The sequence below is a fragment of the Phalacrocorax aristotelis genome, chromosome 7 (genome assembly GCF_949628215.1).
Source record: "Phalacrocorax aristotelis chromosome 7, bGulAri2.1, whole genome shotgun sequence".
In the NCBI taxonomy this organism is placed as follows: domain Eukaryota; kingdom Metazoa; phylum Chordata; class Aves; order Suliformes; family Phalacrocoracidae; genus Phalacrocorax; species Phalacrocorax aristotelis.
The window spans coordinates 3,210,709-3,235,997 of record NC_134282.1 but is presented as its reverse complement, the minus strand read 5'-3'; the positions used below and the strand labels follow the sequence as shown (position 1 = coordinate 3,235,997).

The following is a 25,289-nucleotide window of genomic DNA, read 5'->3' as shown; positions in this document are numbered from 1 at the left end:
AAGATATGTCTTAGGTATAGAGGAGGGGGAGCAAACAATTTTAATTACTTTTCAGTGACTTCAGATCTTCATATCCTAAGATTAATTTTTAATTACACAGAAAGCTGTGCAACCCTGAGGAAGCGTGGGCATGTCCACACTTACAGAACAAAATGCTGCCTGGTTTGCTAAAGAGTGTATGTTTGTCAGAAATACTGTGATTTAATTACCTGTCATGGTGTTTTCTTGCTCTCGTTATTTCAGAGGAAAAAAAGAACTGTAAGGATGCCGTTCAGCTGTATTTATTGTTGGTATCACGGTTGTGATAAATTTTAGGAATCCCACGATTGTGGAATATATAGAACCGGGAACAATACCTGCATTTAGTAATAACTAATAGAACAAGAACTTCTGCATTTAGTCAGCAGTCAGAGAAGCAAGAAAGACTTACTTGATCTGCATCAGGGAAGTAGTTAGAAGCCATTGGAAACCATGGGTTAGCTTGAAGGAGATTTGTCCTGCCCTTCCCTCTCAAGAAGGCAGCGTGTGCGTCGCGGCGGTGCAGACCAGTGGCTCCTGTGTAGCAGTGCTGGAGCTTTTCACTCCAGTTCTTATTTTCTGGTTTTTTTTAGGGGGCACTGTCTCCACTGTCGGCTTTATCTCAGGATGGTGTTCAGCTGGTGCAGAGCCACGGGGTGCCGTTGGTCCTGCATTGGTGCTCTGGGTCCACGCTTGCGGAGTGGTGCTCCAGCTGCTGACGCCTTTTTCCAGTTTCACGTGTCTGGTTATATTTTGGTCATACACTGGAGCCTTCCAGGAGAATAAAAAGCATAAGCTAAAGTTAACTTAATCCATCCCAGTAGAGGCAGTCACAGCAAACGTAGCTGAGGCTTTTAGCTTGAGTGTTCCTGTGAATCTGTGGTGGTAGGCATAGTTTCGTAATAGCTGGCTTTGTCAATCTGTATATCTATTCATCTTGTTCTTCAAATAGTTCTTGCATGAAAGTGGCATTTCTGCTGTCTGTGTAAGCTCAAATTTTATGTGCCTTCATAACAAAATTAAGTTTACCGCATTTTATTCCTGCTATTGCTGCAAAGAGGGGCTGAGTCAGTCTGTATTTGTTCTTGTGCTTTATGAGCAGGAACTTTTACCAACTTCCTAGTTATATTTTATTTGTGAAAACATGGTGAAAGTAATGGGGTTGCCCTGGTATCACAGGGTTTAATTTGGCCTGTGTTGTTATTAGCATTGAGTCACATGAGCAAGAAATAATCCAGTTAGACTTCCACTTCCCAAGGCTGAGCTTTTAGGGCTGACAGGAAACAAATATACATCTTTTCGCTTCTAAACTGCATATAATTGACCTGAAAGTCTGAGACCTACAGTCGATCCAAATCATGGCAACGTTGGGTTTGCAGCAGGAATGGTTTTTCTCGCTCCTTGTAGAGGCGATGTCCATAAAGTCCTCGATCAACTGCGCTCCCTTTGCTCTTCGAGTCTCTTCTTGGTATGCCTTGGGTGGAAGAAAGGATAGGTGGACTACTTGGGTTATAAATATAAAGCCATTGCAATATTCCTTTCAGATAAGTTGCAGACACCGTATTAGTCCAGCTTCTGGCAGAGCTGACGACTCGGGGGCCTCACTCGCCATCCCTGGGATGCTGCCTCCCTGTAACAAAGGCTTTGCGGCAGGCGAGCTCTAGGGGTCGGTAAATTCAGTTCTCTGTTAATTCATGGGCATTCCGGCCCTGTACGCTGTAGTGTAGCTGGTGGTTAACTAACAGGTAATTGTGTGAACCCATGTCCTCTACATGCCTAAACAACAAAATGTTTGTAATGGTTGCTTTGCTGCTATAGAGAATTTTCCCTATTTACTGTTTCTATATTTACCAGATTACATGTAAAAACCATAAAATCCTTCATATTATCCATAAACACAATAAAAAATGCTACACTACATAACTGTGACTTAGTCAATATTTCTAGGCTTAGCCTGAGGGGTTGAAAAGAAAATTATTCCTGTTACAAATTTTAATTATGCCATAAACTTTGGGAAATAGCTATTGATCTTCAGCATCTGGCATCAGAAATGTTGCCTGCTTTTTTTGGTTATCTAGTTTGTGAGCAGCATTGTCATATAGAATAAAAATAAAAAATGTCAGAGGAGATGAAGATGTACCATATGCAAATGAGAATATTTTGGTTTGTTTATGTACTAAAAATATTTTATTGCTGAAGATTTTTTTGTTTCTTACCAGATTTTTTGAGCTATCTCCAGAGAAATTTGCATTTGAGATGCAAGAAAGCAAATTCTAATTCTATCAAAGACCCTTTCTCACCGTGGGATACTGTAATGTATACAGTACGTTTCCTGTCTTAGAGGTACATTTAAAATTGCAGTTGTGTTTCAACAGACTTCTATCTGTTGCGGAAAAATTACAGTTCCAAGGGCCAGGTAAGGCAAAGGGTGGAACCTTATGTCTGTACTTTTTGCCTTACACCTGGGCTGTTAGATGATGGGTGTTAGTGTGAAAACTTTAAGTCTGGCTTAAAATAGTAAAATAGAAATTCTGATCTGATATGAAATTGGTGGCAAAGCTCGCATTGCTCTTCAGCACGGTGAGCTCTCACGCGGAGGTCGCAGGGTAGGAAGAAGAGCTTTTTAACGTGTTTGAATTTCGGATCGGCGTGTTCCGAGTGCAGCATTAGGAACGCAGGCTACCTTTCTAATCACAATAAGGCCTAGAGCCTAATGTGGTGTTTCATGGTGCATTGCTTACGGTTCGTGAGGTCTGACTGTAGGTGGAAGAGGAGGAAGAACTGAGGTGATCCTTGAAAACAGTTGTTTTAGGTGACTGGAAATAGAGGCTATTCTGTGATTAAAATTTCAATGCAAGGATCCTTGTAGGCAGAGTAGGGTAAAGCTCCCTTTCTTCTCCCCCATCCAAAACGGTCTTTGAGGAGACGCTGCTTGGTGCCCTACTTAGGAGGTAAATCAAGGAAGATGGTTTTTTGTATCCAGAAACTGGAGCTACACAAAGAAGAATGGGTTAGAGAGCTCCAAAGAACTGACCCTTGGAAGGATGGGCAAGGGCAACCCTCTCAGACTTCTGAGTAGGCGCCTGTGGGACCAAAGAGTGCTTGCTTTCCCTCCACATCGTGTAAAGCAAGGAGGTAGTTTGTGTGGTCCTGAGAGTCGTCCAAATCAGCACTGTTTCAGTTGGCTCAGTACAAAGATACAGTGAAATTAATCTTAGTGCTAACTACCATGTCAATGTCATCTGTATTAAAAGGAAGGGTGTTTGTCAAGCCATAGCACGTGGGTAGGCTGCTCTGTACAGGAAACTCCCAGAACGCACCTGAGAAACGCTACGTTTTCCCCCGATTTCAGCACGGGGTGGATGCACCGCTATCGCTTTCCGCTTGTTAGTTTTAACTTAAATTCTCATCTTTTTATCTTGGCGCACCCTGTGGTGAGCGCTGATACCAGACGGCATCTGAAGATTCTCCAACGTGGTGCACATTACAGCGATGCCGTGACCTCTTCTTGAATAAGTAAACTAAGCAAACTAGGACAAAGATGGCTTCAGAGAGGCAGCTTGTAATAGCTGTTGCCAACTCTTCGGCAGGAAATTGCTTCCTTGCAAAGGTATCTGCCAGCGGCGTGTTGATGCTCGAACCCTTCTGGCTGACTTTACTGTGCCTAGCCTTGAACAAACGGGGTAGAAAGAATATCATTGAGGCTTGCAGGCATTTGAGGAGGCCAGACTGACAGGTTGCACTCCAGCAGGTAAACGGAAGCCTATTGAGAACACACAGAGACAAAATGTGTCATGTGAGCGTCGACTGTTTCGTTGGGATGAACCTCGGGGAGGAAGGCAGATGTGGTGGTTCAAGGGCACGGAGCAAGGAGGCTGTTTCTGAGGGCTTTCTATAGCATGTTCTGACTGAAATATTTTCGTATAAGGCTAAATGGTTAAATCCAACATGCATCTGCAGTCTCTTTATGCAGCAGGACTAAGGCTGCATCTCTGCAGAGCCCTCTCTGTAAAAGCAACCCCTCTTGATCTCCCCAAATTTTGTCTGCTCTGAAGAGCCCTAGTAAGTACTACTTGAATAATTTTTAAAAAATATTAAATGTGTGAAATGTATGCATTTTTTTACAGGGGGAGGGGAAAAAAACCCACATGGAAACGCTCCGTTCTCTCTCGCAAAAACTTCCAGCAGTTTGAGAACTCAGAGCTGCCTTGATTTTTCACTTCTCTGCAGTTATCCTTTAGACATTTAATTTGAGCCTTGAACTTCAGAAAAGTTCCACCACCTGTGCGTTGAGCCGTTTATTTTGGTGACAAAAGGAAGCTCAGTGCCTTGAAAACTGTAACCTCTAATTTTTATATGCTCTAATTTTGTATCTATTGTTTCTGGCTAGCAGGTTAGATTTGTACTGCTGCTGTCTGCAGCAGCTTAAAATTCATGTTGGTGTGTCACTGCAGTTACTACACTCAAGCCACCACACCAGAAAACTATTAACTTTCAGATAATGATAACAGAAAATGTTTTATAAAAAACTGTGAAATAACCTAATCATCTGCAAAAGGTATAAAGATTTTATATTAAAATGCAATTAACTTCTGCTTTTTTGTTTGTTTGTTCTTAACAAATTGGTTGCGTAAGACATGCAATTAATTGCCTTTTGCTTTGGAGGGAATTTGTGTCTGCTCTAACATGGTTATCTGCTCTCACAATAGATGACTGCCACTAAATTTCCTGATGCCTACGTGTAGGCTCCTCTTTGGTAGGCTGAGAAAGAAGGAAAGTGATGGCTTTCCCCTGTTAAAGCTTGGTGCCGAGTTGTCCTCGGAAGGCTCAAAGCCATAGAGGGCCTAAGGCAGAGGAGGGCTCGTTTCAGTTTTTAGCTGAATAACAGTTTTTTTTGTATGGACTTGAGTTGCCCCTCGTCCCGCTTTGCGCAAATCACTTCCTTCACTTTTTACCTTAGACTCGCGTTTGAGTTAGGCAGGTACTAGCTGCCGGAGCTCCGCAGGCATTGCGGGGTTAAAATCTGTCAGTAATGCTCAAGAGCCTTTATCTTAGTGAAGGTATATATAGGATAGAGGTAAGGACTACTCACACGTACCTTTGCGGTTTTAACTGGCTCATTTATAACAGTAGAAGCGAGCGTCCAAACAAAATGGAGAAAACCAGTCTTCTACACAAAAGGAAGCTTTCTAAAGATGTGGGAACATGCTGACCTATTAAAAATCAAGAGGAAGAATAAAGCTCTTTACCATGGGAAGGCTGGGAACAGAAGGGTTGGGAGAGAAAGACAACAAAATGAAGAATTAGATAATTTTTTCGGAAAGCGCGTCTGGTGCGGCCGCGGTCAGTCCGAAGGCTGGTGGCACCAGGCAGCTTCCTTTGCGCTGCAGTCAGGGAGCGAATTTCCACCTTCCTGAGGACGGTTCTTGTTCCAAGACAAACTTTTCAAAGACCTAATTGGCTGTCGATCCGAAATGCTGTAGGCACTGTACTAATAACAGTGTTATAAAACAGGTTTGAATGTGAGTCTTGATGTAATTATTCGTGTTACCTCCTTCCTGTGTCATGTAGGAGAATCAGGACAGGTTTCTGGGTGAAAGAGGGATGAGTTATTCCAGTGCCCCGTGTGCAGCAGACAGGCAAACACTTCTCCTTTGTTCTCGTGCTGTAAAGCTCTGTGTCAGACTGAGTGTCTCTAAGCACTCCCCAGAGGTGATCTAGAAGCGAAGGGTTCCCTGTATGTTACTTCAGTGTGTTTTTTTTAATCTGCTTTATGACATTTCCAACTCATCTTATAATGCAAAAAGCTGTTTGCTACAGAAGAGAAAGCTCTGTTTTATTATTTTTGTTAAAATAATTGAAAATAGAAATGTGTTAGGCACAGTGATTTGATTTTTAGTTGACTAATGGAAATGCTAAATATTTTGGGATGTCTGACATCTTCGGAAAAAATCTAGCCCCTGAACTTATATTCGTCAAGTATTATCCAAAGTAGAGTCTGTCTTAAATGTGAATATTGAGATTTGGCTGACTGTATTTTTTTGCTTATTCTGATATTACTGCCTTCTGTATTTTCAAAGGTAAACAACATCCTTCGCTGTTGGCATGGATGTCTTAGAATGTCAGTACCTGTTGTCCCCTGACTCTGGCTCTGCTGGAGGTGGCTCTTCAAATCCTTCAGGATCGTCACAGGGGTCTATAAACCACCCTTTCTTGTAGTATTGCATCTTCGGCTGAAGAGTAGAGATTACAGGTTCCATGTCTGTAAATCATCGTTCCTGGAGGCTGTGGGGTGGGTGTGTGCACGCACAGTGCAGTGATCTTGTTTTGCCTATGGACGTTCTTCAGTAGCATGCAAAGTGTGCTGGCTGCCTACCTTGCATATGTAACTTTATTTTGATAAACTTGTTAAGTTCACGAGTGTTTACGTACTTAGCTTATTATCGAATTCAGCTTTAAAGAAGTTAGAGATTAGGTTTCTGGCCCTTTCAGTATGTGATTGTACTCCTCACCTAGGAAGTTAGGGATACATTCACAGGCAATAATCATATTATTTCTCCAGTCCTCTAGCTTAGTCAAGAAGCCTGTCCTGAACCGATCACGTGAAGGTGGAAGAGGTGGGCTGGCTTCTTTACATCTACCCCAAAAGCAAGAGAAAAACCAAACTGATTCTAAAAACAAAAGGAGTCTTACTGCCAAGATGTATGTAGCCTTTAGGGTATTGTGTTCTTTGGTTTATTTTTATTTATGTAATGAGGAGAGTCTGTTGTAGCTTTACTTCTGTTTATTGCTTTGTCTTTAATGCGGTCCAAAAGACAATGTTTTACTGAATTTAATGTCTGTGTCCTAGTTCTGCAGTGTGGACGGTTACTGCTGTGCTCCCCGTAAATGGAGATAAGGTCCAATAAAACCTGGCGTTTGTCTGTTAAGTCAGCTGTTGGGTTTATGAAACTTGGGTGGGTTTTTCCTTGTTGGTTGGTTGGGTTTTTTTTCCTAGGTTGTTGTCAGCTGCAGCGATTTGAACTGGATTAAATCTTTTATGGCAATTAGGGCAAAGCTAGAAGTTGCAGGAAGAAAAAAACCTTCATATTTCTAAAGTGATTTAAAAAAACCCAAAACCCAAAAAAACATTAAAATGGGTTTTCTGTTTTCTCAGGAACAGGTGTTTGTTTAAATGCAATCATGAACTTGGACTCAGGTTTAATTTATTGTTTAATTTTGTACCAGTCTTTTGTAAATAAACTGCCTCAGGAGCAAGCGAATAGGAGTTTTCTTTATACTGAAGACTTGGGGTGGGGCTTCTTTCAGCAGAGTTAAGCATCCCAGGAAAAGAAACAAAACTGCTGATGAAGCAGGCTCGTGCGTATAGATCTTCGTCAGGGTTTAAAAAGATGCAGTAGCTCCAGTTTGCAGCACATCTCCAGTTAAGTCTGAGTAACTGCGTTTGGCCCAAATTAGATCTCAGTCTTCAAAACTCTGACTTATTAAATGTGGTGTGTTTTTTTGGTTTGTTTTGTTCTGGTTTTGTTTTTTCGGCCGTGGAAATCTGTCCTTGCCTGTGTTCGGTCGTTTCATACGCGCTGCATCTGAGCGCAGGCAGGTCTGGAGTGGCGGCGATGAGATACAGCTGGTGTCTCTCAGTTGTTTTTGCCCAGATGTGAAATAAGCCCGCTGAAAGTACACGATGATCATCTTGTTTATCTGTATGGAAGCTCTCACCTGATAAGCGAACACAAATGTTTGAGAATGAGGTTTTGAACCAAACTCAACCTTTAAAACTTTTGCTGAACTGCAATCACACGGTTTAACAGATATCAGGCATTATAAGCACAAACATACATGCATTTTACTAAACCTATTTAGCCAGTTTGTCCTACCTATCATAGATTATTTGAATTCTTCCTCTTAAAGACTGCAGAGAAATTGCCTGCCTTTCATTTAATTCACATTTTCTTGTGTATATTTCTTATTCAGACTGGAAGAGGGAGCGCTCCGTCCAACCAGTGACCCATGTCTGGCTTCTCAGGGAAACAAAATAAAGAAAGAGAGAAGGAATGTACTCTCCATTTCAATCCTAAAAATAAATAAGTAAATACTATATTTAGGCCTGCAACACTCATTTCAAATAAGCAATTACAGTTGATTGTATAGGAAAAGGATAATTAAAATTTATCCTGATAGCACCGTTCTGTTTGACAGACTGTTTTTGGCAAACATCTTTTATTGTTTTCTGGTTTGTTGGTTTTTTTTTTTTTTTAATGGCATATATGGGTTAAAAAGTTATAATTGGCTATCTTTTTCACTTTGTGTTAATTGGTTTTATTTTAGTATTTGTTTCGGGAAGCTAGCATGGAGGTCTTTGAATATGCACATCTGCTGTAAAGATGGAAATCTGATAGAGGCCTGATTGCTTACTGGAATAGGAGAAAATTAAAGTCCTGTATTCCAGGGAATAGAATAGGAGCAGAACGCTGAGACAGGATGTTTGAAAAGCAGCATTTTAAATGTTAGTGCATTGCTCAGTTATCATTTCTAAACCCTGTAACCGTGAGGCATTTCAGCCATTTTAAATTACCAGTGGATAAATGTTTATATTATGCCAAGTGTAAAGATAAACATTTCTATTATGCTTCAAAATTTGAAGATCATCAGTAACTTCCTATTCTTCATAAAGTTCAATTTCATGCAAGAGTAACTGATGTTTTCAGATGCAGTCAGTGATGCTGTGGCTTCTGCAGAGCTTTTAGTTGGTAAGGGAGAAGAAATCAAAGATAAATAATTTTGTGTGGTATGTGGTTGATTTACTAAGGCCATCGTGACAGTGTATCCCATGTTGTGTTATTAAACCCAAGTGTTACCGTATTAGTCATTTTATGTATCGTCATAATTCTATAATTATTGTATTTTACATACCCAAGTTTGTTCCCATTAGCTTTTAGTCTTCAAGGCCGGTTTGAAATTCCATGTGAATTGGAATACATTTGTCCTTTATCAGGTCAGTCTTTGCCAAAAGCTCCTGCAGATTTTGACTTCACCCATTATTGAAGTTTTCCTTTCTCAAATGAAAACTCAGTTATTTCTGAATGGTTTCTTTGCCTGCTTATAACCAACTGAAACGAGGACGCAGCGAAAACGTGTTTTTAACTATTTTAATAGTCCTATCTGAAATTATTTTCTTCCTTCCCATAACGAATCAGACTTCTAATGATTCTTCCTGTTTACTAATTTGCATTGCTGTCTGGCTGCCGTGCATTTCATCAGCAGGAGTAAACTGTTCCTATATCACCAGGAGCCTGTCAGGAGTATCTAGGCAGCGCTGTGACTGCTGACAGGGTATGGAAATCCGCTGGAGAGGCCGGGCTCAGTCCGCTGGGGATTTCATCTCTTGTCAGAAGCACAATGACTGGCATCTCCAAATCTTCAAGCGGGAGATGCGGTAACCCAGCTCTGGTATGGGCCATTGTGCTTATCTGGCAAACCACCTGCTTTCTGGCTGGATTGCTGTGCTGATCTGATTCCGCTCGCTACCAGTAAGCAACGGAAGTATCAGAAATATGTTTATTTTGGTGGTAACCGCTTTCAGAAATGTCTGCTTGTATATTGTTGGTTTACATTTGCTGTATTAACAGAAGGCGATGAGTTGAGTCAAATTACTTTGTACAGTTAACTGCAAAATAGAAGTTTTCAGCTACTTCGGGGGGGGGAACACAACACCAAAACACAAAAAAAAAAAAAAAAAAGAGGAAAAAAACCCCAAAATCTCCCGAAAGGCAATTGGGCACTTAAAAGGAAACAATTCTTTGCTGAGAACTCGCTACTTACAGGAATTGTACAGCTGTTTGGTGTTGCGCATTAGGCAAAATACCAATGGTCATATCTTAGACTCCCAGCGTCCTTGCTGTGCTTATATGGCCAAAGATGCTTAAACATTATTCGTGGTTCATTCATTGAAATAAATATAATATTTGAAGAGTTTGTTTTTTTTGGTAGAAGCCCAGAGACTCATCAGGTACTGAAGTTAGAGGGATGGTTCAGTCTTTGTCTGATCGCGGTAATTAAATCTAAATTTAAAACAAAAATTTGTCATGAATCTCATTTAAAAAAAAAAAAAGTAAAAAGTTCTTAAAGAAACAACAACAAAAAAAAGATTTTTCCAAGAGTGAAGATTCCCACCCTCGATATACATTTCTGATAAAGGATGGAAGGCTTAATGAATGCAAGAAAAGAGAGGAAATAAGTCTTACTCATAGCTCTTTGCTTGCTGCCTCAAATGATGGTAACTGTCATCTCTGTGGCACTTGCTGTTCAGCTGGGCTCTTCCATCTGTGAACTATGCAAAGGTATAAATATTTGGAATAGTCTGAAGTTTCCAAGTTGCGCAATACTACAACAAGGAAGAAGTATGAAGAGCTGCTAATCCTTGTTTTGTTTGGGTTTTTTCTTTTTTTTTTTTTTCCCCTTTTACCTACATCTCATCCCAAGCCAAGTCTTTAATTTTCAATTAGAAAATGGAATACCTGGGGAGACATGACTGTAGTATTTGAATGATATGATAAACTCAGTCCCGTTTGCCTGTACCAGGTCTCTCTGCCTATCAGGCCACCAATAAAGAAACAAACTTGAGCGTTTCCACCCATCTGGTTATACCCTCTTAACTAATTCTTAGCCAGTGATAGCAAAGAAAAATAACTCCTTTGGTATTTCCAGTGTTGCACATATTCTACAAATAATTAAGCCTTAGCTTGTCATTTTTTCTTACAGTTTAATATTGCTGTTGGCAATATTAGGGCATAAAAAATATGAAAGCATGTTGCAGCTTTACTCTTTATTTTCTTTTTTTTTTTTCTTTTTCATTGGTTAGTAGCAGATCCTCAACATTATTTGAAGTTTGAAATCTATTTCCTAAACGTATGTGATAGGGATGTTGCTGTGCCCTTTCTTCCCTAACTTTTGAGCTGGGCTGGCTGAGTGTTGTGATAGAGGGAGGGAAGAGAAGATGCGGCTTTGCCAGGGAAGAGCCAGAAGTGTCATAACCCACTCATAAAAACGATTCTTGGACACTGCCTGTGTTAGGAAAGCATTAAACACACATTAGGGCTCTGAAGCGTTAGCCGTTATGAACCTGGCTGCAGTTGGCATACAACTTTTATCTTGCGTGTTTTGCTTTGATGCAGTAATAAAAGTGTAAAGTGGAGATGGGAAGATCCAAAGAGCAAAAATAACAACAAGAAAAATATAAATCAGTATTTTATAATCCTCTGCCAGAGCAAAATATTTTTTTTTCCTTTCTTCCTGTAAAGAGGCAGAAGGCTAATACTGCCCAGGACACTTTTTTCAAGTGTCCATGGAAGCAAATACAGCACGGGGGGACGCAGCCTGCAGTTACAGCTCAGAGTTAACGTGACACCAGATATTGAAGTGGTGAAGCTGCGCTGAATCGCAGCTGAGGGCGTGCGTCTGTACGAAGGGCAGGTATGTGCTTGGAGGGATTATTTTCTAAACCTGGAGCCTGAAGTGACATACCTGGGTCCCAACTGGGATGTCAGTGACCCATTGTCACGTTGGTAATTCCTCAGTGCGTTAAGGCCCCGGAGCCGTGCTCCGTGCGGTCCCCGCAGAATCCAGCCGTCCTCTCCTCTTGCAGGTTGCTGCGTGTCTGCTGCCCTTCAAGTCCCTGAAAGTTAAATCCCTTTGCTTCACCCTTGTCTGATTTTTTTTTTTCTTGAGTTGTATTTTCAATCAGATTTAGGATTATTACAGCTTCTGTAAGTATACTGATAAATAGTGAACCATTTTATGTTATTTTAACAACGCAGTAATCTAGTAAGACTCCTAAAATGTAGTCAGTGCTGGCCTATGCGTTGGGGATGTAAAGTTACCGCAAACTCCAGCATCTCTGGAGTGTTCCTACTCCAATGCCTCTTCGCCTGTTCAAAGGTCATTACTGGTCGTTCCTGCCTCGAGAAATGCATTGTGTGCTGGGTACACAACATTACGCGGAGTTGTATTCAGGAGGTGCTGATAACAGACTTGATTTGCCAGTTTGCTTGATGCTAGATCATGTTTCCTGCTTTGCAGGCTGCTCAGTGTAGAAATTGGTCTAATCTACTTCAATTTAAATGTTAATGATCCTCTTTTTCTCGAAGCAAAGGGAAACATGCACAATCACTCTGAAATAAAGATTTATTCTCCTGACAATCGTAGTAATAACTTTATGTCTAAGAATCCCCTTTAAATACTTGTTTTGCTATTTGGAATTAAACTATTTCTTACGTAGACAACTTTCTAAAGGTGTGGGTCAGAGGTTAAAATTTCAGACTCCATCTGACAATATATGCATTCATCCGAAGGCAGTAAAATGAGCAAATGTTGTTTACTTTGGCTGTTGTCAGGTTTTACTAGCTCCGTAATGGTTGTGGAAGCTCCAAAGTGCTCTAGGAATTTTGGGGGTGGAAACGTCAGTATTTCCCCAAATTTGCAGTGAGGCTTTACCATATGGCTTGAAAACTTTGGCCACCTGTATTTATTAGAATAGCACGTTTAAGTACCCTTAAATTACGTGCAGCGTCCGCTTAAAAACCACGCGCTACTATAACAGGAAGCAGTCCTTGCTTTGGTGAGCTTCCTGTCTAAAGAACTATTTATTTAGAATAAAGCAGAATCAGGAGTATGCGCTAGATAATAAACATGTAGGTAGAATAAAGCGGAGCCAGGAATAGGTGGTACAAAGGAATGGGCGTAGAAGCAGGTGCCACTGCTGGGGTTGAAGCAAATGCGAGCATCCTGCCAGCGTGAAAACACGACAGGGGCCTCCAGATTACTGTGTTCTGTTGCACCGTGAGCAAGGGAGATAGATTCTGAGTGCTCTTTCTGAATTGTTGTGATTACCAGGCTCTGTCTAGCGCGTTAAAACAAAATGTAGTTGCAAAGGCGCTGCTGGAGGGGAATGCTAATGAGCACCAGTGGCGCTTTAAAATCTTGAGAGCAGGCTGGACATGCTCTTTCCATTAAAGGAGTTGATGAGAAATTAGCTATTCTGTTCTTTAAAACATTCACAAAAGTACTGATTTTCAAGTGGCTGTTGATGCCTCCTCTCTTCCTTCCTTCCATCTGCTCCACCCCGGCTCCCTGGAAAAAAGGGTGAGGGTCAGCTTGCTCTCTTCAGAGCTGCATTCCCAGCACCCATCTCCTCTTGTCACAGTCACGTAGTGAAGAACAGGAAAAGGCATACCCTACACATCCAGGAATCCTGCTGGATAAAATCAGATGACTGTTAACATAAATGCAAGTAATGTAGCCTGTCAGGGTGCTCCAGTACCTTTCATGTCTTTCCATGAGCTGTGAAGATGGAGAATCTCTCATAGTTTTTAGGTGGCAGCTTCGTGTTTGTTTTGCAAGGCAGAGGGGAGGTTTCCCCTCTATTGTCTGTTGAAGCTGTTTTGAAGCTCAGTCATTTTAAGTTGCTTTCAAATTCCTCATTGAACGGGCACACCCCTACCATCTCGTATACAGTAGTGTGAAACAAGTTGCTTGCTCTGAATGGAGTGAATGTGGGTGTTGCAGAAACTGCTACGTGCAAGCCTGAAACTAAGGAAATAAATCTGCTTTCTTTTCGAATGAAAGTACTGGTTTTGTTTATGATAACAGCTGGGGCTGCCATTAATTCTTATTTTGTTGTTCAGATGTTCTTTATAGGCAAAGGTGCTAAAGCAGTTCTAATTACATCACCACATTTGCTGCTTGGAATTGCATTGGCTTTGGATTGGGTGTCTTAATTACTCGATTGCTGTATTTTGGGTAAACGTCTCTTCATTTTTGTAGCATTCCAAGTGTGATTAATATCAGCAAAAAATGTCGAAGTCATTAGCCTTTAGTGTTCAATATTTTCCTTTTTTTGTCAAGATGGAAGAAAGTGTCAATAAGAAAACAAATTTCATTTCAAATGAGTGCTCGTAAATATGCAGAAATTAAAAAGCAATGAATTGTTTTTATGAATTTTAATGGGCGGTGTGGTGCAGCATTATGCGAAGGAGATGAATGGCATAAATTACAGTAGGCTATGAATCCATATCATTTTCCCGTAACTCATTTCATATGTGTCAGTCACATCTGTGTGCAACCTAGACAAGTCGTCGTCGCACACGTGGATCTTTTCCCACAACACTGAAACTCTTCCATTACTGGCTGGAGTACGGCAGCATTTTTAATAGCGCTAATCAAACCTATAGCGCTGCTTCGGAGAGGTTGAGGAGGGGAGGTTTGCTCCGTCTGCTAGCCAGAGTAAGAGGAAGGATGTAACAAGAAGTGCTGGTGCATTGTAGCGCTGTACTGGCTTTACTGTGGTTTCCTGCTACCTCTTCACTACCTTAATATTTTCAGTAAGTTGAATAAACATTAATGTAGAAAGTAACCAAGTAACCATTATTGTTCCATTCTGTATCTTCCTTGTTGAAAGGAACCTAAGTAAAGGACTATTTGACAAAGTGGTATCATTGCTTTAGTTATCCGTGTAGCGTCGGTGGTAGGGCTGGAACGTTGTACGTGCTCGCAGCGTGAATTCATGGCTAACGATAGGACGTGTATTACGCAGTTTGTAATAGCCACCAGCGGACAGGAATTTTGTTTCTTCCTCTAAAATCTCCGATCCGAGCGAATTGTGGTGTTCAAGGCCAGAACAGGACGGTGGGTATAGGCAGGTATGTATTTAAGCTGGAAAGGTCAGAGCCGTATCTGTTAAAAAAAATTTTATAAATCATCATTGAAGTGCAGCTGTGGTTTCAGAAATAGTCCGAAGGCTACAGGTAGACCTATGTGCTGAACTGCGGAGGTAATTATTACTGGTCAGCTTCAGTGACTTTCTTTAGCAGTATGGAAAAAACAGGTTCAAAGCAGAGTCATGCTGAGCTTCAGATGGATAGGTGCTCGTAGGGGAGAAAGGAATATGAGCAGAAATGAGGCAGTGGCTTAAAGCTGGCAGAGGTGTTTTCAACCTGCCACTTGCAGACTTGAAAGAGTCGGTGGGCTGCGCTAAGGATCCGTGAGGGTAATGGAGAAAACTAAAACTCGTGTCAGCTGGCCTAAATCCGCTGTAGAGGAGTCTGAACCGGCAGGAGACAATGTTGAGGGTCAATAAACTGGAAAACCCCTGGGTTAGAAAGTAAGTGCCCAGACTCGCCCTCAGATTAATTGCTAATAGCCGATGGGATACTAGATTACTTCCCTACCAACATTTTAATTAACTGCGAGTAAAATTTTAAGTTTGGATTGCGCTTTGTACTGATGGCTTCCCACAAAGTTTTATTGCTCTTAAAAGATGCCGTGCTTTTTTTCATTAAAAATTTAACTTCCTGTTAAAAAGGAAGAGCAGAAAAACTCTTTGTCCAGCTAATTTTTATTTTAGCCATCTTCAATGGGAAAATTAGCTTTTGAAAGGTATCTAAATCTTGCAAAAAGCAGAACCTTAGTTTCTCTGCTGTGTTCAGATATGCACAAATGGGCACTGTGGAGCAGGTAGCTGGAAATCAAACGTCATGTCACAGCTATAAAAGGATATCACACAGATGTTATACAAGACCTTTTTAGAAGTTATTTCATTAAAGTATTAACTCAAGACAGCATTTAAGATCATGTGTAATTTGAAAGGTAGTTAAAATAATTTATTAGAAATTGAGTCCAAGCCTGATCTATGGATTTAAGTGAGTAACTGGCTGAAATCACACGACTCGACAAATTCACTGACTCTAGTCATCTCTAAAGAGAAACCTCTATAGATTTTCACAGCTCTGAGAAAATACCAATCTGTGGTTTTCTGTTGATTTAAGGAAAACAAAAATATCTCCCAAAATGTAGTGCTTTTGAAGAAGGAAACTATTCGTTTCGCTCCCGGTCGCCCCGTGCAATGCAGTGTCAGGTAGCACACGAACACTTCAAGAAGCGCAAGCGGCACCTGGATCTGCGGCCGGTTGATCTTGCAGCAGCCCGTGTGAAGATAGCAGGCTCCTCGCTGTTCGAAACGCTGTGGAGGCACATAAGCGCATTACGTGAGGTCAACGTGCCTTTCAGAACAAATTTATTTCAGTTGAATGCAAATTTCCGTGGTGCAGGAAGCAGTGGCGCCTAGGAGCAATGCTGGTACGTAACCAACTGCAAATATTTCCCAAGTATAATTATTCTTTCTTCTGGGTATGCTCATAGAGGACATATCACCTTAGAAAAACTTCCAGTATTCTGTTGATCTGCTATTTAAAAATAGATATATTTTCATTCTAGATGTCCACTGAGCAAGGACACTTGGAAGTCAGTGGCCTAAAGGCATTTTTTTCTTCTTGCAGTAATTTTCAGGTATTTCCTTGATTCTAGACTACTTTTCTTTCTGAGACGCACATTCTGTAACGTCTTTTACCCAGATCCCAGCTAGCTCCTTATACCATAACCGGTCGTCTTCATTGTCCTCTTAATTTCCTTTATGCAAATTGTAACCCGTAGAAGAATAACAAACATACAGAAGCGTCAAAACAAATCTACAAAGAAAATCTGTTCATAAATGGAAAACTTAAATAGACTTTAGAAAAGAGACTGCTGTTTTCATGACACTTGTGCCTATTTTTGTGTTCCCTGAAATGGCTAGAACTAATATCAAAGATTACATGCGGTATCAGTAGGCTTGTGGGGTTTGTTTTTAGAAAAGAAAAAGCTCTGCAGCTTGGAGATAAAATGCAATGTAGTAGTTGCTAAGGTAACTGCATGTTTTTGTGAATAGTGGAACAAATTAGGTGAGCAAAACATCTGTAAATTGTCAATACGTAGGTTAGAGCTGCCCTTAAGCTGCAGAAATTAACCTCTTCAGACTTGCTAGAGAAGCCAAGGAACGTGGAGAAGGAATGGTCGTGCTGAGCTCTCCGTAAGGCTTGTACTGCAGCGACTGCTGTCGCCTTTCCCCGGGAAGCAGAGGTCAGCTGTGGCGGTGGTGGCTCGTCCAAGGGCCACCTGCGAGCAGGGACGAGTCCGGCGTGTGCGTGAGCGTGAAAACTGGCTGCTTTGGTTTTGCCTGGAGCGATAGAATGAGTTTGTTTGTTTGCCTGCTGCGTTCAATGTGCCGGTCTTATCTCCTGCCTCTAGCGCCCGGCCTGTGGCTCCGGGGGTAGCTCTGGAGGAAGGCGAGCTTGAGCGGTCCTGCTCCGAAGGATGGGGCCCCGTGCCCTGTCACGCCTGGCTGGTGGGGACTGGTGCGTGACCCGAGCCATGCATCAGGGCTGGCCAGCTCTCATTTTCTTACGGAGTGTGCTCCTAAAAATGCAATACAGACTTGGTCCCCTGGAGAGACACCTGTGGAGTCCCTCCCTCCCCTGTACATCCCGTACTCCTCAGAGCACACAGTAGCTGAGCGCATACGCAATTACCTTTGCTTAACCTTGCACTTCGACAGCTTCAAGTAGACGAAGCCTAGGTGTTATTGTCAGTTGCTTTCTGGACGTAAGCAGCTAGCCCTCTGCCAGCTACCGGTGACCAGTAGGACATGCTTTGATAAGGTCTGAAACATAAATTTTACAGGATGAAAACCTGATGCTGTTATGTGATTGCTTTAAAGAGTGATGGCTTGGGACTCGAGTCGAAGTCTGGCCTGTATGTGCAGAGAGGTAGGTATGACTTTTTCTGGGAGGAGAAGCTTATTGAATTTCTTCTGGCACACCAGAGGGTAGGGACTTAAAATGAGAGCGGTAAGAATAGCAAGAATGCGTTAATGGTTCCAAATCCTTTAACAATAAAAATGATTGGCCTCATTGCCATTCAGAGCAGGGATTATTTTTCCAGAATAAAGTCAAAAAGTCCAGGTATGTCTAGATCTCAGTGATTTTATGTGCCCATATATATAAGCATCCATCTCTGTGCTTAAAAGGATCTTTGTTTTCTACCCTTGACACGTCTGCCTTGACTTCCACAAATTGAACCTAAGGTGTCTTGATAAGTTAGTAAGCTGCAGTCATTTGAGTATTGCTGAATGCAATGAACCAGCAGTTCATAAGTAGATAATTAGTGCTGGAATGAGGCCTTTTTTCATCCCAGTCTCTTGGGGTTAGTTGTTCCAAACTGCAAAATCACCTGAGCTCAGCACATCACAGCGGGATTAGCAGCTTCTGCGTAAGATGGGAGCAGAGAGGTTACGGCATCAGGGTAATCTGAAATCCAGAGGCAAGGCTTCACGGGATTTATCTCCAGTGCTAGTCCTTGACAAGAACAAAATTCATGGTCGTTATCTGGAGTGGGGGGTGGGGGAAACACCCAAGTGTTGTGAGCTACGTCTTCCTCAGCCTAGGAGGCCCATTCTAACACCTTCCCCACAGGCCCGAAGCATACAGCCGCCCGCTCGGGGGAGCGGAGGCGCAGAGGGAGCTCTGCAAGCAGTGCTGTTGAGCCGCGGTCTCCGACGGTCACACAGGTCTGACGGCAGCTCAGGCATGCGAGCGCGGGAAGCTCCAGCTCACCTGTTCCCTTCTACCACTCCAGGTTTTGAAAAAGCTGTAGCTCCTGCACCGAGTGTGGCCCCACGGCTTGTCCTGTGAAACAGCTTTGGCATGAGAGTCACGATCTTTTGACTTCTCGGGAAGCATTGCTCTTGCTGACGTTGGGTACCAGTAGGTACCAGCAGCGCTGCACCTGTTTTGGGTGAGATTTAGCCCAGCTGGAACACACAACATCTGTTCTCAGTAGTTCTCCATTATGTACTTACCAATTAGTCATGAGCAGCCAGTTGTAGAATTTGGTTGGGTTTGTTACGGGTTTGAATTGCAGTTGCAAAGATAAATGCAGGGTTTTGATTTTCCAGGGTTTTTTAGTTGTGTTTTTCTTCTGTTTTTTTTCCTTAAGGAAACACCTACAATTGCTGTTATTGAATAATTTTAGTCACTAATTTTTTAAGCACGGGAAGACTTTGACTGTTAGGTTTTGTATTTAATAGTGCAAAGCTAATAAGGCTTTGTACTGTAGGACATTAAACTGTGTGTTGAATCTGCCTAATGAATTTAGGAATTAAGAGTAAATAAAACTAAACCTGAAATTTGGAAATGAGGCACAGACAAATCTACATGGGGTTTGGGTTTGTTGGCCTGTACACAGGGCCTAAGATATTCTGCAGAGTACACCTCCATAGACAGGAAGAAATATATTTTTAACTTAGGCAGGTAGTATTTTATACAGAATCATTTGGTCTTTCAGTATTGACTGTCCAGATGAAAGAAATCTATTTGTCCCAACTCAGAAATCTCTGTTTCATTCCTCCTAGCTCAGTGGTTGCCCAGATCTCAATCTGGAGACACCTTCAAATGCAAACACCTGCGCTCAGAATTGGACCATGGGATCCTTAAAGGTTTTATTAAAGCAACAGTTCACGTTGGTCTGACATCGCTTGCATCTATTCCCATGGTGTCTTCCTCTTCGCCTAACTAACTTTTCGTGCCTCTTCAAGCTAGTTGCAATCAGAATTGCTCTTTACCGTGAGATTTGAGACTCCCACATAAGAAGGAAGTCAGTTGTTAGTGTGGGGCCCCATGCAGCCCCATCAATTTTCACCCTCGCTTTCCCAAAAGTGAGGAGTTGCTGAGAGCTCTCCCACGGAGGGTAGGTCTATGGGCACTATGTTAAAAATACAGGCAGCTGAAGTAACAAAACTCAGTTTCCCACGGCTCTCGTGTTTAATTTTAGGTGGTAGATGCTTATTACGTACACAGCAAAAATGCACATCCCATAGCTCTGTGCTTTGTAGTGTGTGCTTCCAAATAGCATTATCAGAGTGGGGAGATGATCTATATTTTATGAATAAGTTTTTAATAAATATATTACGGTCTGCTTTCTCTTTTAAAACACATTTATCTGGAGAATTTACTTCCATGACATCCCTCTTCTCCCAGTGACAACACTGATTGCTCCTCTGTAGGCCTTCTTTAACAGCAAAGGTTTTCTTTCTTTTCAGTCCCTTTCCTTACCCTGGTTGTTTTGCTCTAACGAATTACTCAGTTTCCTTCAGGAGATCTCTTAATTAGAAGCCATGAGCCTTTAATTATTCTACAATTCCAGCAAGGCCTCTTGAGAGGATAAATCCTGTCAGTTCATGGCAAATGTTGACACCTGCATAATTTCTATCGTCTTTCGGATGAACGGTGAATATTTCTCAGAAGGACAATCTCAAAGCTTTATTGGAAAACTGTTCTTGTTATTGGCCTCTAACAGGAAGATCCAGACTGTTAATAGCTGTCAATCTGAAACGTGTTTGGAGCCTATCCAGAAAGCACACTTTTGGCCTGTTAAACAGAATGTATGATTTTAGAGATTAAAAAACACCCTCTCAGTAGATGACAAGTTCTATTCGGAAGAGTCGGACAGAAAGGTAAAACTAAAAGAATTTCCTTTTTTCCTTTCAGCCCGATAGCAAAGTCTGTTTGCAGTCTGTCAGTGGGAGAAGTGGAGGAGTTGGCCAAACAATGCAGTTTAGACTTGATAGCTAAAACCAATATTCTATTTTTCATCTACTTGATTGGTATATCAGTAGTTTACTGGATCAAAGAAAAGGCAGGTCAAACAAACCCGCTGCCGCTGAAAGCGTGGCAGAAAGATCTGGTGCTGTGGTGGTAAATGGAAGATACGTGTGTGTGGGATGGGTGGAAAGGGAAGGTGGTTCCATGCCTGATCACAAGGGGTTGCGAATAGCAGAGAGAAGAAGAAAGAGTAACAGAGGGATGTATCCCTCCACATTGTACGCAGTTCCTTAAACTGCAAGACAGTGTTGGCTGGCTGTGGGGTTTGTTTTCCCCTTGTAGAAGGTCATAACGCCCGGACAGCCTTGATTTTCTCTGGATCAGGCAGATTTTTTTTTTTCTTGTAGACAGTAAAAAAGAAAAACGGGAAAAAAAATCAGACCATTAGCCAGAGGCAAGATAATCAGTGGCAAATGGAGAAGATACCAATTATGAGATAATTCAGACAAGTAGTTGTGGATTTAAACCACAATGAGAGTCATGGCTGGCTTTGACAAGTGGGAAAAAATAAATTCAAAAGGCAGTTTGTGTTGCCAGCAAACGGAACAAATTCCGGAAGAAAAAAAAAAAGACCCTAAACCCAACATTACCCGAAACTCAGAACAATGATTATATTTATAAGGGGTTTTGCTGAAGAGATAAATGTACAGTAGATCTTATATGTTTGTCCAGGGCATTCTTCTGGTTGAATATTGCAAATGTCTCTTAAATGTGCTTCTAATGTGCATGACTCTGTTAGAAGAAGGAGGTGAAGCTTTCGTTCTGTACAAACATAGAGAAGAGGGATGTGCTGTATCGTGTGCTGGTTATAATGGAAGAATGAAATACCGGAGGAAGAAGTGCTTTATAATATGGGAGGTGGGCAGGATTTCAGAGGATTTAACAGTAACTGCATCATTCCATACTTAACTATAGAAGTGATTTTTTCTAACAAAATTACTGTATTAGAGAGCGCCATAGTGTTTTTGAAGGGTGAAGCATGGGGAAAGTTGAATTTGTGTTTGAATATAATGTACCGCAAAAAGGATGCTCTTGAAGTCTGAATTGGCTGCTAGTTAGTTTTAGATTAAAGTGCAAAAACTCCTTGTCTTTTCTGTTCCTTAAGGAGGTTCACAGGCATTAAAAGCAAAGGCATGTTCTGTTTCTGGAGTGATATTGATAAGTACAATGCGTTCCCTGGAATAATCAGAAAATGGAAATATTTTGCTAGTATTACATTATTTACGGGCTGGTATTCTAAGTCAGAGATATATTGCTGAGAAATACTTAAAAATAGCCAAATAACTTGTGCTTATAACTGACATAACAGAATTCATTCTCCAAAAGCTGTGAATGTTTGAAAACAGGGGTTAGCCTTCTTGCTTACCACACCGAACAAATGTGGAGTTCAGAATCTGAAGCTGGGTTTGGGTTAATGTGTGCTGTGAGCACAAGAGTTGAGTGTTCGAGACTAAGCTGTTGCAGACTGAACGTTTTTGTGGGCCTGTGTTGAAGGTTTGCGATGCAAATAAGTGGAGCGTAGGGTTGATATCAGGATCAAGCTGATGGCTGAAAGGCTAAAAACTGAGATAACGTAGATCTAAGGGTTATGAACCTACTCTCTTCTGGGGCTTTTATTTGCCTATAGTCCTGGGATTTTAAAACTGTTCCCAGATCTCTGAATTGACTAGCTGAGAAACTAAACCATTAGAGCTAAATGTAGAGCAGAACAGGACTGCAAGGCCTCTGGACGACAGCTTCAAGATGTAACAGCGGAGCTACTTGTGTTAATGTCTGTATATTGCGGAGATCCAGGGGTATGTACCAACTTCAGAGAGGTTTTGGTTGATAATAGAGACCCAAGAAATCTGATGTGCAGAGAGTATTAACTGTTAGGTTATCCAGCATATAGGCTTAATAAACTATCAATGTGGTTGTACGAAAGGGATAGCATTTTAAAGAAGAATTACCATGGATGTTAATCTAAAAGAGAAAAATTTTAGTATAAAAGGGTATATCATTATTTAAAATGCCAAAATGCTGTATTAAATTCAGGCTCTCCTCTTATTTTTACTGCTGAAAATTCAGAGGAGCCCTTTTGACCTTCTCCCGTTTAACAATTGTCAGTGGTTGAGCCATTACATTCATAAGTGGTTTTACGGTACATCTTGCAGTATCTCACCTATTTATATTAATGCCTTTATACCACAACCTGAAGCACAGCTCCTTTCTAATCAAACATTCGGTTAGAGGGGGCCTACCGAAAAGATTAATGAAATGCAGACTTTATTAGCCACAGCGGAACATGTCATTTGACTATTGAAGTTACTACTATTGTTCACCTAAACCCACACCTTTGACCACAGGAACTGAATGTGTTTGATCTCTGAGAGTGCTTAAAGAGGCTAATTGGCTGACGCAGGGGATGGGAGCATCCCGAGCTGGGTGCACTGTGTGCACCGGCTGGGAGCAGGGCTTGCCTGGTGTCGCGCGTTCCTCCCCTCTTTCTGCTGCAGCCCTTTGGACCAGGCTACAGGTGAAAACTCACGCGCTGCGGGGCTGCGCGCTGAGCAAACGTCTGCCTTGCTGCACGCAGTTATATGTTAGTCAGGTGAGCCCACGTGCTGCAAAAGAGAATTTAAAGGGCTTAGAGGAAAAGCAAAGTCAGACTGCTTTAGGGTTTCCCCTACGAAATGTGTAGGGATAATTTTAAAGTATTAAATATTAATTAAATACTAAAATTACGGCCTTCTGGTAGGAATAGCAATTTGTTGTTTAAATACTGATCTAAGTAAGAAATGGCCGCACAGTCGCATAGATTTTTTTTAAATTTTTTTTAAATTATTATTCTCTGGACAGCACAGATCTCATTCAAAGATTCATGTCTGAAAGAGCAGTCCTTGCTGATTGGTGTTATACTTCTAGGTCCCAAAGAGAAGAGGCTTAAGCGGTAAATCAGTGCTGTGCCTCCTTCTGACTTGCCTTCAGATTTGTATATTTTAAGTCTGGACTGCTTAATTAAGTGGATTTATGCGATGAGGCTGTCTATAGGTGTGTGTTTTTGTGTTTAGCATTAGCCACGGAGAACGTGTGATTTGTAGAGGAAAAGGAGCCCAACAGCAGGTGGAGCAATGAACTATTTTCATCACTGTATTCTGATATTGTATGTGCTTTTTTATTTTGCACTTGTTCCATCTCCTTTTCCTCAGGCTGTTCAGATCAATTGTCAAACATCTGCCTGCCAAAAAAAAAAAAAAGTTGCCTCTCTATTTGGAAGATTAATTGGGTTATTTCAGGTACAGGAAAGTTGGCAGCTCTTGTGAAAATGGGAGGAGAGGGGACACAAATTCTAACAGCTATTGATTAATAACAGATGTATATTCAACGGGATGGAAGATAAACTGCTCTTTGCAGGGATTTGATAGATAGGGTGCCGGCTTCCCAGTCTCCTGGTGAACACTGCAGGGCACCTCCGTTAGGCTGCAGAGGGTGTTACCTAATGCATTTCCATTGATTACACGATAGCGAGCATTGATCAGGTCTCTGTTGCCAGTCAGGTCCCCGCTGCTGCTGCTTCTGCCAACCTTCCTCCAGTAGCAAATAACAGTTTCAAAAGGCTGTTTTCTCCTGTTTCTTTTATGTTGTTTCTTTGTGCTATTAAGGACTGACTTGAAATGATACATGCTCCTAGAAAAGATCAAATCCTAGAAAAATCAGCCCAACAAGCACGCTCTCTTTATCAATTACTTTGTTTAATGTGTAAAGTGTCCAGCAGAGTGTATAATCCAGTGTTTTGGTCAATTAGTAAAGCAATATAATCCAAAGCAGACTTATAAACTGCACACAGACAACCTGGGGAACAGGATCTTTAAAGCCGATAGCATCAGCCAGAATGTCTGAAGTTCTAATGACAAAAGTACGGGTAAGAGAGTAACTAAATGCTAGATTGCTTTGTAATGCCACTGCGAATAAAAGGGACTCCGCTTTTATACACGCTGTGAGGAAAAAGCATTGTTGGCCTACCATAGTGCTTTTGTGATTTCGTGCGCGTTAGCTGTATGTAGATACCTCTGCTGACAAGGGTAGAGGACAAGTATAAAGAAGCAAGAGAAGAGATTGATAGTGGAACTAGTAGGGAACTTCATGAAACAGTAATTCCTAATCCACTTGCGGGGGAAACCTGAAGCGCTTCAGATGGGCCATAGAAGTGGTTCAGGTTTTTGTGCTCTTCTATCATTGGTATTGTGCATGTTTGTCTTGTACAATTAATTGTTGAAATTTGTTGCATTCATTTGAGCTGTGCTGTTCTTCTGATGAAATCTGGATTTCTTTTTAAAGATTCCCTCTCACCTTTTATTCTGGCAAGTGTCCTGGTATTTCTTTTGACTTTCTCACTGGGGGCTCATATATCACAGAATCCCAAACTGGTGGGGGCTGGCAGGGCCCTCGGGAGCTCACCCCGTCCCACCCCCTGCTGGAGCAGGCACCCCCAGAGCAGGGGCACAGGGCCGCGTCCAGGCGGGGGGTGAATGTCTCCAGGGAAGGGACCCCACAGCCTCTCTGGGCAGCCTGTGCCCCTGCTCTGGCACCCGCACAGGGAAGGGGTTTGTCCTCACGTTCAGGTGGAGCTTCCCGTGTTCCAGCTTGTGCCCGTGGCCCCTTGGCCTGGCGTTGGGCACCGCTGAAAAGAGCCCGGCCCCATCCCCCTGACACCCACCTTTCAGATATTTATAAGCACTGATGAGGTCCCCCCTCAGCCTTCCC

At 41.8% G+C, this 25,289-nt stretch overlaps 1 protein-coding gene across 10 annotated transcripts in view; it reads left to right on the top strand.

Annotated features, from left to right (window-relative positions):
- The window catches only part of NAALADL2 (N-acetylated alpha-linked acidic dipeptidase like 2), a 503,571-nt gene that overhangs the window by 122,482 nt on the left and 355,800 nt on the right, over positions 1-25,289 (top strand). The window lies entirely within an intron of this gene.